Source organism: Marmota monax, unplaced genomic scaffold (assembly GCF_021218885.2).
Source record: "Marmota monax isolate L192 unplaced genomic scaffold, Marmota_monax_Labrador192_F-V1.1 WCK01_AAM20220418_F8-fsc00078, whole genome shotgun sequence".
Taxonomy (NCBI): domain Eukaryota; kingdom Metazoa; phylum Chordata; class Mammalia; order Rodentia; family Sciuridae; genus Marmota; species Marmota monax.
This window is the reverse complement of record NW_026694865.1, coordinates 6732431-6749142: the sequence shown is the minus strand read 5'-3', so window position 1 is coordinate 6749142 and position 16712 is coordinate 6732431. Positions and strand designations below refer to the sequence as shown.

The window sequence follows — 16712 nt, the reverse complement described above, 5'->3', positions numbered from 1 at the left end:
CTCATACATGCTAGGCAAGTGCTCTACCACTGAGCCACATCCTCAGTCCCTTGTTTGGCTTTCTTAATACTAAAATAAAACTGAAAGGTAGAAAGGAGATAAGGAGCCTAGGCAGCAAAAAAATAACAAAAACAAAACAAAAAAGTTTCTCTGCTTTTTATTTGAAGACAACCTGTACACAGAGGAGTCTGGATTGATGTTCCACCTGGATAGATTGTATGTGAAGAAAAATATTGAGAGCTGTAACAGATTGTGTTATACAACCATTTTGTATGCTGTGATAAGAAAGTTTACAAGAACTTTACAAGAACCCACCTTAGCATTCAAAATATGCAGTTGGAGCTACATGAGTAAATGGCAGAGTAACTTGGAAACTTCTTTTCAAGGTTAGCCTGTGAAAGCCTGTCTTTAGTTCACGTGGTAGTGTAGTATAAGGTCTCTCTTTTACTTGTGTAGACATGGAGAGGAAGTGTGGGAGAGGCTTGAGGGGATATGGCCCTCAGTTGCTCAAAGATGAATAGCATAATTTAAAGCGTACTGGAAATTCTTAGCAGCCTAAGTGCAAACTTGCTTGGGAATAGACTGTACAACATTTTGCTCTGACCTTATTAACTCTGGGATAGTTTATAGTTTAGCCCTGAAAGAAGTTTCAAGTTTCTGAGTTGGTTTTCTGTTGCAGTCTCAATATCTGTGCCCTTTTTTAGTATGGCTGGATTCAGTGGCTATCAATTTGTGTATAGTACCTAAAGGAATCTCAAGTTTGTTTTTTTTTCCTCCCTCTACTCCCCCCACACACCCCCCTCCCGCAGGCAGGACTCAGTCTCATTTATTTAAGTTCACAGTAGCTGCATATGAAACTGGAGACTTTGTCAGGGTTTAGTGGCTTTGTAAGAGACATTTTAGAATACAGTAAGGACTTAGGGGCATTATTTGTTTGTTTGCTTCCTATAGCTTATCTAGAGAAAGAAAATTAGGTATCCCCTCTCTTCTTAAACTGGAGTTTTACAGAAATAATTTTTTCCTAGGAAGTATGAAAAATGTATGCTTTAAAGATTAGTTTTATAAATAATTACAAAGTTACAGGCTTTTTATGAGTTATAAACCTTAATCTCTTTCCACTTTAACGACTATCTCTACTAAAGCCCATTTATGTGGATTTCATTTAATCTAGTAATTTTTTAAATGCCTTTGCTAGAGACCAGTAAAAAGCAAGCATCTATAAAACTAGAGAAATCAGTAAACTTCAGTTTATTAGGCCTGGAGGAAGAAAGTCAGTTCTGTGGTAAAGGAATTTTTTTTTCCTTGAGATTCTGCACATTTGCTGTTCTCAACTTCTGTGAATGTGTTCAGAGGGAGGTGATCCATTCATTAGCAGCAACAGGGTTCTGGCTTGTGGAGGGCATTTCTATTTCTCTCACACAGTGAAGAAATTACATAGCCACTGTCCTGTCCTCTAAAACAAAGAAACTTGTATAAATCTCTATTTATGTCTGCGCACATAGTATGGCTTAATTTGTGGAATGAAACTTGGTAAACTGATTAGATTTTGGATTTCAGTCGTGATGGTAGAGCCTAGAAAGAAAACCTAGTAAATGGACCCTAACCTGGAATCAGAAAAAGAGGTATGTTGAGGGAGAGAGGTACTGAGAATCCATAAAGAGGTATGTCACAGAAAGGGAGTGAAATGTTGGCCTGAGAAGCATAAAATGTCACCAAATTTCTTCTCTTTGAGAGGAGTCTTGAGCAATATTGTCTAATATGGTAGCCACTAGCCAAAGGTGATTATTTAAATTTCAGGGCTGGAGATGTAGCTCAGTGGTAGAATGCTTGCCTTGTATACACAAGGTCCTGAACACACACACACACACACACACACACACAAATAAATTTCAATGAAGGATTCAGTTCTTAAATCACTGTTAACCCTATCTTTATATTTAAAAATATAAACCCATTTTAGTTCATGGGACATACCAACAGGTGGCGACTCTAGTTTGTTACTTGGGCCACAGTTTGCCAATCCTTGGTCTAGAGGTACAGGAAGTCACAATTTAAGATTCTTTGTTGTTCTTACTGTTGTTATTATTGTACTGGGGATTGAATTCTGGGGCACCTTAACATTGAGCTACCTCCCCAGCCCTTTTAATTTTTTTTATTTTGACACAGGTCTTGCTAAATTCCTGAGGCTAGCCTTGAATTTGCAATCATCGGGCCTCAGGCTCCCAAATCACTGGGATTATACGTAGGCACCACCACACCTGGTTTAAGGTTTTAAGATTTTTTTTTTTCTTCTTTTGAAGTACTGGGATTTGGACCCAGGAGTGTTATCACTGAGCTACACTCCAAGTTCTTTCTGTTTTGAAACAGGATCTTGATAAATTAATCAGGCTAGCCTGGTATTCTCGATCCTCCTGCCTCAGCCTCTTGAGCAGCTGGGATTGCAGATGTTTGCCATCATAAATAGCTAAAATTATTTTACTGTATGGTACATTTGATCACTTGAAATTTTTTAGTGAGTCTTTCAGGTATGAGAGCATCTAAGAATTGAGATCCGCTATAGAAATGTTTTCTCTTGCAAGTCTGTGATCCCAGCCACTTGGGAGGCTAAGGTAGGAGGGTTACTTTAGTGAGGCCTTGTCTCAAAATTTTAAAAAGGCTGAGATTGTATCTTAGTGACAGAATGCCCCTGAGTTCAATACCCAGAACGAGAGAGAGAGAGAGGAAAACTTTATTCTCCTTTCCTTTTACTTTTGCAATTTAGTCCTCTCCAGTGTTAGTCACACTCCTTTGGTAGGAGATGACTATTGAAATATTTAACTGTTACATAAGTCATACATAAATCTAAAACACTGAACGCTTTTTTTTTTTTTTTTTTTTGGCCTACTAAGTAGTTGAATCCTCACTACTACAGTTCAGAATGGAAGTTTACTGTCACTTAGGATCAGTTCTGACCCTGAACTGTCCCAAGAACCATGGGGATATTGGTGGACCAAAGGGGAATTAGTTTTCCTAGGCCACACAGGCTTATTGTTCATTTTTAGCTGTCAACCCTCCGACTCTCCTTTTTTGTGTGTGTGGAGATAGAGATGGGAAGTAAAGGGATTTTATGACTCACTCTTAACTCTAAGTCTCATGCTGTCTTGAGTGGCACTGTTGAAGGAAGCCTCAGGATAAAGGAAGAAAGGAAAGATCTGCAAAGCAGAATGAAATGGTCATGCACACAGGAAGGACATAATAGGCTAAGTAGTGTGGAACTTTGAGGATTAAGATAAATTTCTGTTTGCTGTGGTAGAAGGTGGAAGTCTTAGAAGGTTGTGAAGAATATAATGTTTCACAAGTGATGGGTGAGAGTGTTCACTTAAAAATGCTTACTGCCGGGCTGGGTTTGTGACCCAGCGGTAGAGCCCTTGCCCAGCATTTGCGAGGCCCTGGGTTCGATCCTCAGCGCCACATAAAATAAATAAATAAAATAAAGATACTGTGTTCAACTACAACTAAAAAATAAATATGTATTTTTTTAAAAGATATTTACTGTGTACTAGTGTGCTGGGCAGATATGAATGGCAGATAAATAAAGACAAAAGTTATAATCTATAGTAATAAAAAGGTCTGTTGGATGAGGACAGAATAAGATACAGAATATAAGGGCTAGGGATGTTGCTCAGTTGGTAGAGCGCTTGCCTAGCATGTGCATGTGCCCAGTAAGGGGGAAAGAAATCAGAAAATAAAAAACAAAATTTATGATATAGGATGGTGAACTGAGCCGGGCTCAGTGGCGCTCATCTGTAATTCCAGAGGCTTGGGAGGTTGCGGGGAGTTCAAAGCCAGCCTTAGCAAAAGCGAGACCCTAAGCAACTCAATGAAACCCTGTCTCTAAATAAAATACAAAATAGGGCTGGGGATGTGGCTCAGTGGTTGAGTTCAATCCCCAGTAACCCCCCACACCCTCCAAAAAGGATGGTATACTGAAAAAGATGTTGAAGGATTAGAAATGGGTACTCTGTAGAGGAAAACAAGTGATAAACCTAAAGAAACCTAGGAGAACAAAGGATTAAAAGTGAGGGGTTTTGCTGAATGAAGATGTAAAATGATTGAAACCAACATGAGCTGTGGTTGCCCTTTGTTGATATTTATGTTCAGACCTGAGGCCCTTTTCCTCCATACGGCTGAAGGACATCTACCGAACTGCTCTTATGTACTTATGGTACAGTACTTCTTCAGAGATCCCTCTGCGAGAAGTCTGGTTCAGTAAGAGTTCTCCCTTCCACGAGAAGAGAGCGAGAAGGGAGCGTTAGGTTGGAACTCTTCAACCCAGATTTCTTCGAGTTTATCTCTGCTGCAACTGGCTCGCCGGGTTTTCCAAATTCCCGGAGCTCGACTTTAATCCGGGCTCCCAGTAGCAGCTCATTCCGAGACCTAGGATTTGGCTCATTCATCCAGGTTCCGGGTTTCCCCTGCGCTCACCCGCTCCAGACTCCACACCAGCACGGAGTCCAGATCCGAAGGCACGACAGTCCAGTATCCGGGTCTTCCAGGCGGCCCTGCTTGTCCCGGATCGCGGCGGTGGTGGCGGCGGCGGCTGAGGGACCCGCGGCCCCGGACACAGCGGCACCGGCCGGGCGGGGCGGAGCGGCGCGGGGAGGGGGCGGAGAGCCGGAGCCGGGGTGGGGTGGGGGGGAGGGGCCGCGGGAACGGATGGAGGCCTGGGCCCCATAGCAGCGGCGGCTCTACGGCCCGGGGCCCCGGGCGGGCGGAGGTGGCGGCTCCCGGGACCGGCCGCGCGGTGAGTCCGGAGCTTTGTGTGGAGCCGGGGCTGGGGGAGGAGAGAGGCGGCGGTGCTGAGGAGGCCGGGGGCTGAGGGGGGCCGCGGGCAGTGGCGCCTGACGGAGGAAGTGGGGGTTGGGGGCCCGGGGCGGAGCGAGGGGAAGGTGTGTTAGGGCTGGAAGGGGGGGGTCGTTGCGTGGTGGGGGAGGGGACCTCGAGAGGCGCGAGGTGAAGTTCAAAGCGTGGCCGGGGCCGGTTCTGGCTGAGGGTAGGGGTGCCCAGGAGGTAATTAGGGTTTGGCAAGGTTGTGAGGGCAGGCCAGAGAGTTTCTGAGGCGAATCTGGATATGTTGAGGGGGCCCCGGGCGACTGGGGCCAGTCAAGGAGTTGGGGAGGGGGCTTCAGAGCCAAGGGTTGGAAGCAGGATGTGTGCGCGGCCCAGGAGGGGGGAGCAAGGTGGCTGGGAGCGCGCTGTAAGTAGGTAATGGGTGTGTGCCCCTTCCACTCTTCAGGTCACATTTACTCCTGTTCTTTTCTTCAAGATGGAGGGATCCCTGGGCCTGGACTTTAACTGCTATCCTTGTACCCCCGGGAGGATTTGTGACCCTGTCCTGTTTGGAAAACCCACGCTGCTCTCTTTCCCCTTTATGTGTAATTACGGTTGGATCATCTCTTGTGCTTTGCTCAGATTCTCCTTCCTCCCTCTGGGGTTGAGGAGGAGGAGACACATCTGACCAATTAATGTGTGTTTGTGAAACAGGCAGCAGCAAACAGTCATTTCAGCTTCTAGGAATTAGGCTCACACAGGGTGGAGAGATCAGAGCCCTTCAGGGGGAATATTCTGAACAAATCACAGATGATTAAATTCTCTAAGAAGCAGCTTCCTACCTAAATGAGAGTGGGAAAGATGGGGGAGAAAAGCCTGTCTGTTTCTAGCCATGTGTCCATAACTCCAGGGGTGAAGGAGAGTCCCCAAACCCCCACAGGCCTCTCTTTTCTGTATTAGGCTTTCGTCTGCAGCCTTGAGTTAATTTCACCCCTGCTGCTTTGTCTTGGGGGAGGAGAGCTGGTTTAGGCTGTTGTGAGGAGATGACTGTTCTGCTGCCACACACAATAGTCGTGTCATTTTATCGGGAGTGCTACCCCAGGGCTGAGAACTGCTGCAGCAGAGATAAACCGGTCCCTCTCACCCGCCTATTGTGTACACAGTGAAGGTCATAGGTTCAAGTCTTGTCTGAGAGCTTTGGATATGCTCCATCTCCCAAGCTCCTCAGTGCCATTTTCTTCCTTTTCCAGACTGGGGCTTGCCATTGGAGGAGGCCAGACAGAAAGGCTCTTCTTTTTGAGTGAGAAACAATGCAGAGCTCATTGGCACACATTTTTCAGAAGAATAGGGAATGCCAGCCATGTTTTGCCTGCCTCTTTGGTTAGCCTTACTAAGTTGTGGAAAAATAGTATCTGGGACACTGAAACCTAATGTTTGTGTGAGACCTTTAAAGAGGAAAACTGCAAGGGAGGTTTCTATTTGTACTTTAACCATCATATTGCATTTCTTCATATATATATATATATATATATATATATAGAGAGAGAGAGAGAGAGAGAGAGACAGAGAGAAGGGACACTCATGCAGTGATTTTTGTTTGTTGATTTAGGAGTACCACTAAAAACCTGTGCAGTGTTAAGATAGGGAGTCAAGGACCAAATATTGTTTTTAGTGGTGACTTCCTGGTCAATAATAATTGCACAACAAAAAAGCCACACAATTTGCCTGTAGAAACAGAACAACTTTCTTTTATAATTTCTTTCAACTCTAATAAAAGGATATGACTTGCTCATTGTGTAGGAAGTTCATATCTGCCTCTGTATTAGGAAGAAATCTACCAATGAGATGAACGTTAAAAATATCATTTAAGTCTTAGGAATTATTAATGAAAACAGCCTAGTAATAATCCTATCCTTGTATGTATCTTATAGAAGTGTGCAAATAGTATTTAGGTATTATTTTGTAAAAATTTATTGGGGTTAGAAAACATGTTTCCATTTAGAACATTAAAGAAACTGCAAAAAGAGATTAGATATAAAACTCATTGTGAGAGGGGAATTGTATTCAGTATATTATGTACACAGTAGCCAACCACCATTTCGCATAGGATGTTTTGAATAAGACTTTAGTAGTCTTTGGTTTTGGTAAAGGTCTTTCTAGGGCAGTGATTCTGATTATGTTGCCTCATCCCCTTATATCAGTGAGTCCTACAATGATGGCCCATTACTTAGTAGTTGGGCTTTTGAAAGGAGGGAAGAGTTTGTTCTGACCATCTTATTTATACACACACACACACACACACACATACATTTTTTTCCATTGGTGCTGGAGTTTGAATCCAGGGCCTCATGCTTGCTAGGCAAACCACTGAGCTATATCCCTAGCCCTAACCATTATATTTTTGGATAACAGAAATGTATATATTAAGGCCTTTCTGGAGGTATCTGTCTAGTCTATTTCCAACTGTACACTCTAGGTCTATGAGTAAAACCTCAGCTAAACTAAGCCCAAAGCTTTTTGTTCTTGGCTATTGGTATTTATTTCTGAATGTTGTGATTGACGCAGAAGCCTCAGATTAAATTTTCCATGATTAGATACAGTAGTTTCAGAGATGGACCCTTGCTACAGGACTCTTATATGTCTTCTGATTGTGACCATCTTTCACACAGTACTTGATGTTCCCACTAGCTTCTTGGTAGGAAATGTTTCCTTGTGAGAGGTCTAAATAGCTGAATAGACTAGTACTTATTTTTGTAGGAGGATAAGGAAGCGTAATTTTGGTTCCTGGTAGTAATTATGTTGCAATTAGCATATAGCAACTAAATGACTGGAACAGGATAATTTATTGAGGGGTTTACTGATTGCTCTGTCAAGTGGAAGTGCCACTCCTTATTTATTTGACTCAACACTATTGAGCTGCGATATGGAGACTTTTTACAGGATTGATATTTATTCTCCAGAAATTCCCAGTCTTCCTTCTGTCTCTGGTTTTTCTCTGCCAGATACTTAGTACTTGTACAGTCACTTTATCCTGCTTCAAAGGTAACTGAGCGATTATTATTTCCACTGTGGAAAACCTGGCATGGATGGGAATGCTGCCAGGCAGATGGGGCTACTCTGAGATAAATAGTCTTACATTGTATGGCAAATTTTATGTTCAGTAACTTAATTTTCACTTCTGCTTGATTTTCAAAAATCGGTTTCCTTTAGAAACAGAAGATCCAAAAAGTGTACAAAATACAAAACCACATAGTATATTAAACATACCTTCATCATAACTGTGATAAACATCTGTGACAGACAAAATGAAGATAGGTAATACTGATTGGCAGGTTCTGGGTCCACTAAGTGTCAGTGAAGGACTCTTTTTCACTAGAGAACAGGTAATTCACCAAAGCACCTGCCTAGCAAAGCATGTGGAATTGGCGGCAGCTGTGCAGCTGAATAGGGATTATTGAGCAGGTGGTTGAAGAGTCACATGCCACAGTGACAAGAAAATACTTGGTCCTCTGTGGTTAAGGTTCAGTTCATATGTGTGAAATTGTACTTTGTTTCACATTTCTTAATGCCTGTTGTTGATTTGTTAGTGAGATGATAATGGAATAGAGAAGAGAGGTTCTTATGTCACTTAGATTATTGAGAACCAGGCCCTAGACATGGTCCTACTTGATCCTCTTGTATATCTCGGAGTTTTGGTTTTACGTTCTATGAATGGGAAGGAAATAGTGGTAATTCAGTGTTTTTAGTACTTGTTTATTAGAGGGGAAAAAGGAAACAAAAGATCTTATGCTTTCAGCGTGGTAAAAATTATCTAGCTCACCAGGAGAATACCCAGTAGGTTTTATGCAAAGAATGTAATTGACTTTTTGTGTTAGATCTACCTGACATGCCTTACTCAAGAAATTTGCATGTGTTTTTATTTTATGATTGTAATTCTATACATGACATTTGCATCTCTTCATTTGTTTTATTCAATTTTTAGTTTTCCCCAGCACTTTTGTAACTCTTTCCTGACATTTAGATCATCCTCATTTGTTAGAACCAAATCTCAACAGAGGACCAATGATGTTAAAGAAATATGTTTACTAGAGCTGGGGTTGTGGCTCAGTGGTAGAGCGCTTCCCTCGCATGCATGGGGTACTGGGTTCGATCCTCAGCACCACATAAATAAATAAAGGTATCATGTTCACCTTCAACTAAAAATTTAAAAAAGAAATGAAAAAAAAAGAAATATATCTACTAAATATTTATCCTAAAAACAAGTAGTAGCATTTCCTATAACTTGAAAAAAAAAAACCTAAATCTAAGGTTTTCTGAAAATTCCCAGACTTTTTTTTTTTTATAGGTAATCATCATCTTCAGTTAATATTTTATTTATTTGGTTATTAGGGATTGAACCAAGGGGCACTTTAAATAGCTGAGGCTATCCTCAAACTTGCCATCCTCCTTTCTTAGCCTCCCAAATTGCTGGGATTATAGGCATGAACCGCCACCACATCTGGTTGGTTTTTTTCACATGTTCATGCCACTGGAGTAGGCAGTATAGAGCCTAAAATTTATAAACAAGTAACTTGATGGCTATTTTCTGGACTTTTCAGTTCCCTGTAGTCATTTTCTGCATTAGGCCACAGAATATGTGCTTCTTCTTTTGAAACACACACACAATTTAAAGGAATTTACTAATTAAGAATAGATTAAAGGGAAAGGTACATATGTATATATACTCACATATGTAATAAAATTGTTCACTAATCCCTTCCCCCCCCCCCCCCCCCCCCCGCCTGAGTGGAGTGAAGGCTCTGACTTGTTTGTCAAAGATGGAGAGATTTGAGGGAAAAGGTGGCAAATTGTGGCTCTGAGGTCAGGACCCTTGGACCACTTCATATATTAGGACATTTGTAAGCATCTGCTTAAATCTAATAAGTAACCTGGCTGTAAGTTGTAGCCTAATAATAGTAAATTATTTAGTATTGACCTCTGGGAAAGCCTATAAACTTCTTGATGTTCCATATAAAGCTATCGTAGTTTTTTGTTTTGTTTTATTTAAATTGTTCACAAACCACCATGTCCTTTTGTAGCATTCTCAATAGTTTGCTTCCTTGTGTTCCTCCCCATCCCCCCACCCCCCAAACTCTCATCCCATTTCTTTGCTCTGAAGACTTCTCTAGCAGCTTGGAAACACTCTAATTACTGTAGCTATTATAGTCACAACCCATATCCTCCACCTCCTTCCCTCACCTCTTTCTATCTTCCCCCTCCCCTTTCTATAGCAGCAGGAGTTGACTGCAGTTTCATGAGCACAGTCAGATCTATGAATGAGCTTTATATCTTGTCAAGGCAGAACTCCAGATCCAACAGGGCTGATTTTTCATGGTTCTCTTGCTGTTTGTTCTTGGATCAGAGTCCCAGAAATAAGAGGTGGCAAATACCTCTTAGGTCATATTTAGTCCGTCACTCAAGTACAAACCTAGGATTTTTCTCTTGTCTCTGTGAGAGTTTTTTCTTCTTTCTTTTGCAGTTGAGAGCTTTCTGATGCCAAGCAAGCTCTGAAATTGCCTTCTTTTTATTGTGCTCTTTGGCCAACTTCTTCCTTGGATTTTTATTCTTATGCCATTTTCAGAATTACTTGCTCTTAGCAAATAGCTCTACCCCTTCCACTTCAGCCCTTTCTTTTTGGTTGTTGGCATCACATTTGTGGGTTTCTTTGGGGCCATCAGTTATCTATACCAGATAGCTAATAACCATTTTTTTGCTGATAATCATCACTTTTCAGACTTTTCAGCCTCAAGGTTCATGTGGCCTCCTCTTAGGGAATTACATTTGATGAAAACACAGAACATATATTCTAGCAGCTGGTAATTAATAAAATGCCTCAGAAAATATATGCCACATTGTACCCCTAAACCTTTGTACTTTTGTATGTCATGCTAGGGATTGAACCCAGGGCCTTGTACATGTTAGGCAAGAACTCTACCATTGAGCTACATCCCTTCCCACCCACCCTCCCTTCATCTCTTTGTTTGTTTGTTTGTTTGTTTGTTTGTTTATTTATTTATTTATTTCAGACAGGGTCTTGCTGAATTGCCCAGGCTGGCCCCAAACTTGTGATCCTCCTGACTTAGTCTCCCATTTGGCTGGGATTACATGCACCACCACACCCATCTTGGGGGATTAATTTTTAGTTATTTATTTTGCCATGCTGGTAATCAAACCCAGGGTCTTATTTATGCTAGTAGGAAGTACTCTAACTACTGAACTATAACCCAAGTCCAAAATGAATTTTATTTTTGTGTAGTTTAGTAACAGTTAAGATATCATCTTTGGGCTGGGGTTGTGGCTTAGCAGTAGAGCACCCACTTAGCGTGTGCGAGGCCCTGGGTTCGATCCTCAGCACCACATAAAAAGAAATAAATAAAAATAAAGGTATTGTGTTTAACTACAACTAAAAAATAAATATAAGAAAAAAAGATATCATCTGAGCTAATAATGTCGTGTTTTCATTACTAGTTTAACTTTTCAGAGCATAGAGATAAAAACATAATTGGGAGTCATAAAATTCAGGTTCTGATCATAAGTATGCCTCTAACTAGCCACGTGACTTCGTGAAAGCCACTTCTCTTGTTTTTACTTTCCTGATCTGTAAAATGGGCATATTAGACCAGATGATCTCTTAATGAAATGAAAATGATGATGGAAGAACTGTGCAAGATGGTTGACATTAATGAAGTTTTTTTAGTGCTGTGTCAAAAACAATCAGTATTCAGAATAGCTAGTGAATGCAGCTTTAGTTCCCTGGGGCTTGACCCTTACTTTGATATGTTTGGAAAGCTGTATTTTTTATTGAGCAGCCTTTTTTTTTTTTTTTTTTTTTTTAAGAATGTTATACCTTCATTTTGTAGGTTTACCAGCTTGCCACATATTCTTTTTCTAATTAATGCTTAAGACAAAAGAGTGGGAACCAGAAAGCTACAAAAAAAGGAACCTCAGCCTGAGGGAAGGAAATCATCTAGAAGGATGTGGCAGGTTATCAGTAAGAAGTGACGTCAAACCAGGTTCAGTGGTGCAAGCCTGTAATCCCAGCAATTTGGGAGGCTGAGGCAGAAATATTGCTTTGTTGTTGTTGTTGCTACTTGGGATTGAACTCAGGGACACTCAGCCACTCAGCCAGATCCACAGCCCTGTATTATATTTTATTTAGAGACAGGGTCTTACCACGTTGCTTAGCGCCTCACTTTTGTGGAGGCTGGCTTTAAACTCTCGATCCTCTTGTCTCAGCCTTGTGCCACTATGCCTGGCTGAGTATTGCAAATTTGAGGCCAGCCTTAGCAATTTAGTAAGATCCCATCTCAAAATTTAAAAAAAAGATCTGGGGATATAACTCATAGTAGGGCTCTTGCCTAGCATGTATGAGGCTCTGAATTCAATCACCTGTACCACCACCACAAAATAAAAAGTGAATCTGACAAGGATCGAATAATCTCATCTTTGAGCTTTATGGAACTAATTGTTGAGACTCTTGGACGTTTTCCCAATTTTGGCCAATCAGTGGAAATCCTGCTTTGAATTAACTTCTTAAAATTGAATATGAATTACCACAATGGTTTGTTTGAAGACACATTTATGGTTTTTGTTTGTTTCTTTGTTTTGGTGCTGAGGATCAAACCCAAGGCCTCAAGAATTCCAAGCAAACACTCTGCTCCTTGAGCTACATCCCTGGCCTCCAGGCAGGTTGTTTTTGTTTTTGTTTTTGGTGGTACCCAGAGGCAATCTACCACTGAGCTACAGCCCAAACCTTTTTTTTGTGACTGGATCTTGTTAAATTGCCCAGACTGGCCTTGAACTTGCACTCCTGCCTTAGCTTCCCAATATCCTGAAATTACAGGTGTTTATCACCAAGCCTGGCTCCTCAAGCAATTTTAAGGAAATAAAATTGCACAACCAGTTTTTTATTTTTCCCTTCTTTTTTCCTTTTGTTGTTATTGGAGATTGAACACAGGGGGACTTTACCACTGAGATACATTCTCAGACGTTTTTATTTATTTTTTTCTATATTGCTAGGATTGGCTTTGAACTTGCCATCCTCCTACCTCAGCTTCCTGAATCGCTGGGATTACAGACATTCCAGGCTCAACCAAGTTTTTAATTCTGAATTAGGATTTTTATCAGCATTTTCAGATTTTGGATTTGCAATAGCAGGTATTGGGCTTGAACCCAGGGACCCCCACATTAAGAAAGTGTCCTGCCAATAAGCTGTATCCCCAGCTCTTTTTATTTTGAGACAAGCTCTAAATTACCCAGACTGACCTCAAACTTGTCAGCCTTCTGCCTCAGCTTTTTAAGTAGCTGGATTTACAGGCATGTACCACCATGCCTGGTTATGTAGCAGCTATTTATTAAATATTAAGAGGATGATGGTATTCTAATTGTTGTTAATATAGGGAAATCACAAGTTTACTTTACCTTTGAACACTGGAAAATAGAATTCACTATTTTTAAATTTGTACTCAAAACATCCATTGGTCTGTAATAGGAAATTTTGGTGGGTGGAACTGTTTGTTTTGGATTTACAAGAAGTCTTGGGAGTTCTTTTCTTTATTTCCAGCCATCTGTAGCACATCAGGTAATCTAAAGGTTATTTTGGGAAGTGTTCCACTTGAATGCAAGATTTTAGAAAGATTTTTTCTTTTAAAGACTCAGAGAATTTTTAAATATTTATTTATTTATTTATTTTAGTTTTCGGTGGACACAACATCTTTATTTTTATGTGGTGCTGAGGATCGAACCCAGTGCCCCGCGCATGCCAGGCGAGCATGTTACTGCTTGAGCCACATCCCCAGCCCTAGAAAGATTTATATTAGAAATATAAGAAGCTTTTGAGGCTTAGTTTAAAAAAAAAAGTGTCAAATGGAACATGGGTGATTGGATTGGCAAGTGTCCAGTGTAGGTGCCACATAAAAATCTTTGGAAATCAGACAACAAGAAATTGAGATCCTGATAGTTAGGCCACATTGCATACTGGTACCACCTTGCCTGCTGATACCTATAGTCTACTGTAGTTACGTATTTGTAGAGGAAGGCAATGTCTGTTCCATCCTCTGTACATAGTGTACTAATGGACTTTTGCTATATTATCAGCAACATTTCTAGGTGGGGCACTTTGAGTCTAGTTTTGTTTGTTTATTTGTTTGAGTTTGATTTTGAAGAACTTTCATTCATTTGAGCTGAAGTGGTTCAGTATAAAACTCTGGTATTTATCTTTGTTTTAGGACTGATAACTTCAATAATAGAAAAAAAAAGGAAGAGAAAAGAAAGAAAATAGAACTGATGCTTCTAGAGTAGGGTCTTAAAGAATGGTATAAGAAATCAAACTATAAAAAGAGAAATGGAATTATTGACCTTATGGGGTATATAAGTCTGAAAGGTACACAAGAAAGGGGGAAACTTTTTTCTCCTTGGCACCTGCTTTCATATTTACTTCCAGTCCATAGCTTCTGAAACTTTCCTACTCTATTCTCCCCTGAGTATTACTATTTAAGTTGCTGTGGCTCAAAACTTTGACTCTTATTTGGTTCTTTTTTCTTTCTCACCGCTTCAGCTAGTTGTTCACTAAATTGAATGTCTTGCTGTTTTACCTCACTTTTCCATCTGCTCTAGTTCAGGTCTTCAACTTTTATACATTATAACATGCTCATGGTTAATGTTCTTTCTATATTCCATGCTACATGCAGCTGCTATATTATAATTTTTATTTATTCACTTAACTAATAGTTATTGAGTATTTCATGTACTAGCCCAGTCATGATCCCTGTCCTATTAGGGCTTATAGTCTAGTGGGGGTGATAGCCAACTAATGAATATATGATTATGAGCTGAAGAAAAGAATTTTATTCTAGAATAATATGTAACAAAGAAACTCAGCAAGACTTTTACAATTGCTATTCTAAATATTTCCTTGCTGAAGAATCACTAATGACCCATGTCACTAATAGTGTTCAAGATATATGTCCTGACCAAACCTAGCCTTCCTTAGCCTTATTTCATGTATTTCTCTATCTGCACGTTTTCACCGCTATTCCTCCAACTTACCCCCCCCCTTTTTTTTTTTCAGTTTTTATATCTTAGTGGGATTTTTTCCCCACCCTTTTCTCTCTTATTGGAATACCCTTTCTTGCTTCCAAGGCATTTAGCTTTCAAAACTAGCCCTTACCCAGCAAAAAGCTGTCTCTGTCCTGAAGACTTTTACACCCACTTTTTCCCACTAGCCTCTCATCAGAATTAATTTCACCTTCCTCTCTATTCTTTAATTTTCTTGCTAGGGTCTCTGTTACAACACTTTATCACATGTTTTCTTAAATCATAATTATTTATGATTATATATTTTTTCCTCATTCCAAGCTCCATAAGAAATCTGTTTCCTCTGTTCTTTGTCTCCCTATAACTCCTAGCCCAATGTGTTGAATATAACTTTATCTTTAATTAATGCTTGCTGAATTAAATTAGAATTTGTTTTTTGAAAAAAGAAACTTCTTGTGGTTTTTGTTTTCCAGACTCTTTTTATGCAAAAGTAACTCTTTAAACACATTTTATCCCAAATTGAATAAACTAGGAAAAAGGCAAACTGTGCAAACCTTGAGAAATCCTTCAAATTCAAGGACAAACTTTGTCACTTTTATTGCTTAAAATAGTACATGGTTCTGTACATCCTAAGAGATGCAAGACTTGCGTAAGTGGGGGTGGTATGTGGCAGGTGGAAGAAAGGTGGGTTAGTCATGGTAACCATTCTGCTTCTGTTAGAGGAATGGAGTCATTATTGGGCCCTTGGGGTATTGTTGACCTCTGAAAATTTCTTTAAGCTTTTCTTACTTCTTTTATTCTATACATGGATATTGAATACCTACTATATGTGAAACTGTTGTAGCTGCTGAAGATCTGCCAGTGAATAAAATAGACAAAAGGAAAAAAAAGTGCAGTCTATGGATTTTACTTTTTAGTAGAAGGATATAGAGATAAGCATAATAAATATATAATAAATGATGTAGGGGAAAACAGAGCAGAGTTGGGGGATTGGGAGTATGGAGGAGGGTCAAGTGGGAGAATTGCAGCTTTCAATAAGACAATTCATGTTAGTGCATTACTATACTGTGAGGTACTTCCCTGAGGTTGGTGGATATACTTTTGTGACGAGCAGAAAGAGGCAGTGTCTGCAGTTATTCTAGAGTCCAGCTGACACTGAGGGGAAATAACTACTTGATATGTTCTTTTCTCCTGGCTGCTTCTCTGGCTGGCATTCCTGGAAGTTAATCAGGGTGAAAATTGCAGTCAGTTATGTCTGGAAGACACCGGGGTGGAACTGGAGGCCTTATAACCAGTTCCCTGAGGGGCGAAATATACTTTTCTGCTTACTGGGCCCTGGGTGCCTCTGGTAATAGGTGAGTTAAACCTTTGAGTTCTCTCCTTCCACAAAGGAAAAAGCCCTAAATCGTGATTTTTTTCCTCTTTCTAGTAAGGCCTCAGCTATTTTGGGGTAGCTCTTTAAGCTTTCAAAGAGTATGCACTGTGCTCCCAACTTTAGTGTTATTTTCAGGTTTGTGGTACTTTATGACTTCCTCTCAACACATAAGCTATGTTTTAAAAATCTCAATACCTAGTTTAGCAGCTTGAGAATGAAGATATCATATAATGTCCAGATTCTTCTGTTTGACTTGTGTATTATAAATTTTGTTATAATATTTTTACTTGTCCTTTCCTTGTCCTACTTCTTCATTATTTTTCCTGTTATCTCTTCACTCTTTTCCATATGTGAAAGTGATAGGAAACAGAGGTCTTTTAGGTTAGACTGCTGTTTTTGTAACTGCTTAGAAGCTAAAATTCCTACATAATTATGAGATGGAGTGTCTTATTTC

General features: G+C 40.2%; 1 protein-coding gene across 3 annotated transcripts in view; it reads left to right on the top strand.

Moving 5' to 3' along the window:
* The first annotated feature begins 4669 nt into the window (after positions 1-4669).
* Znf609 (zinc finger protein 609) overlaps positions 4670-16712 on the top strand; it is a 193473-nt gene continuing 181430 nt past the window's right edge. For 2 of the 3 annotated variants that reach the window (XM_046426677.2, XM_058573290.1), the window contains exon 1: positions 5025-5049. The gene's annotated coding sequence lies outside the window, so the exon portion shown is untranslated. Of the gene's footprint in view, positions 4784-5024; positions 5050-16712 lie in introns of those variants that run through there. The other variant, XM_046426676.2, reaches the window with a different exon arrangement.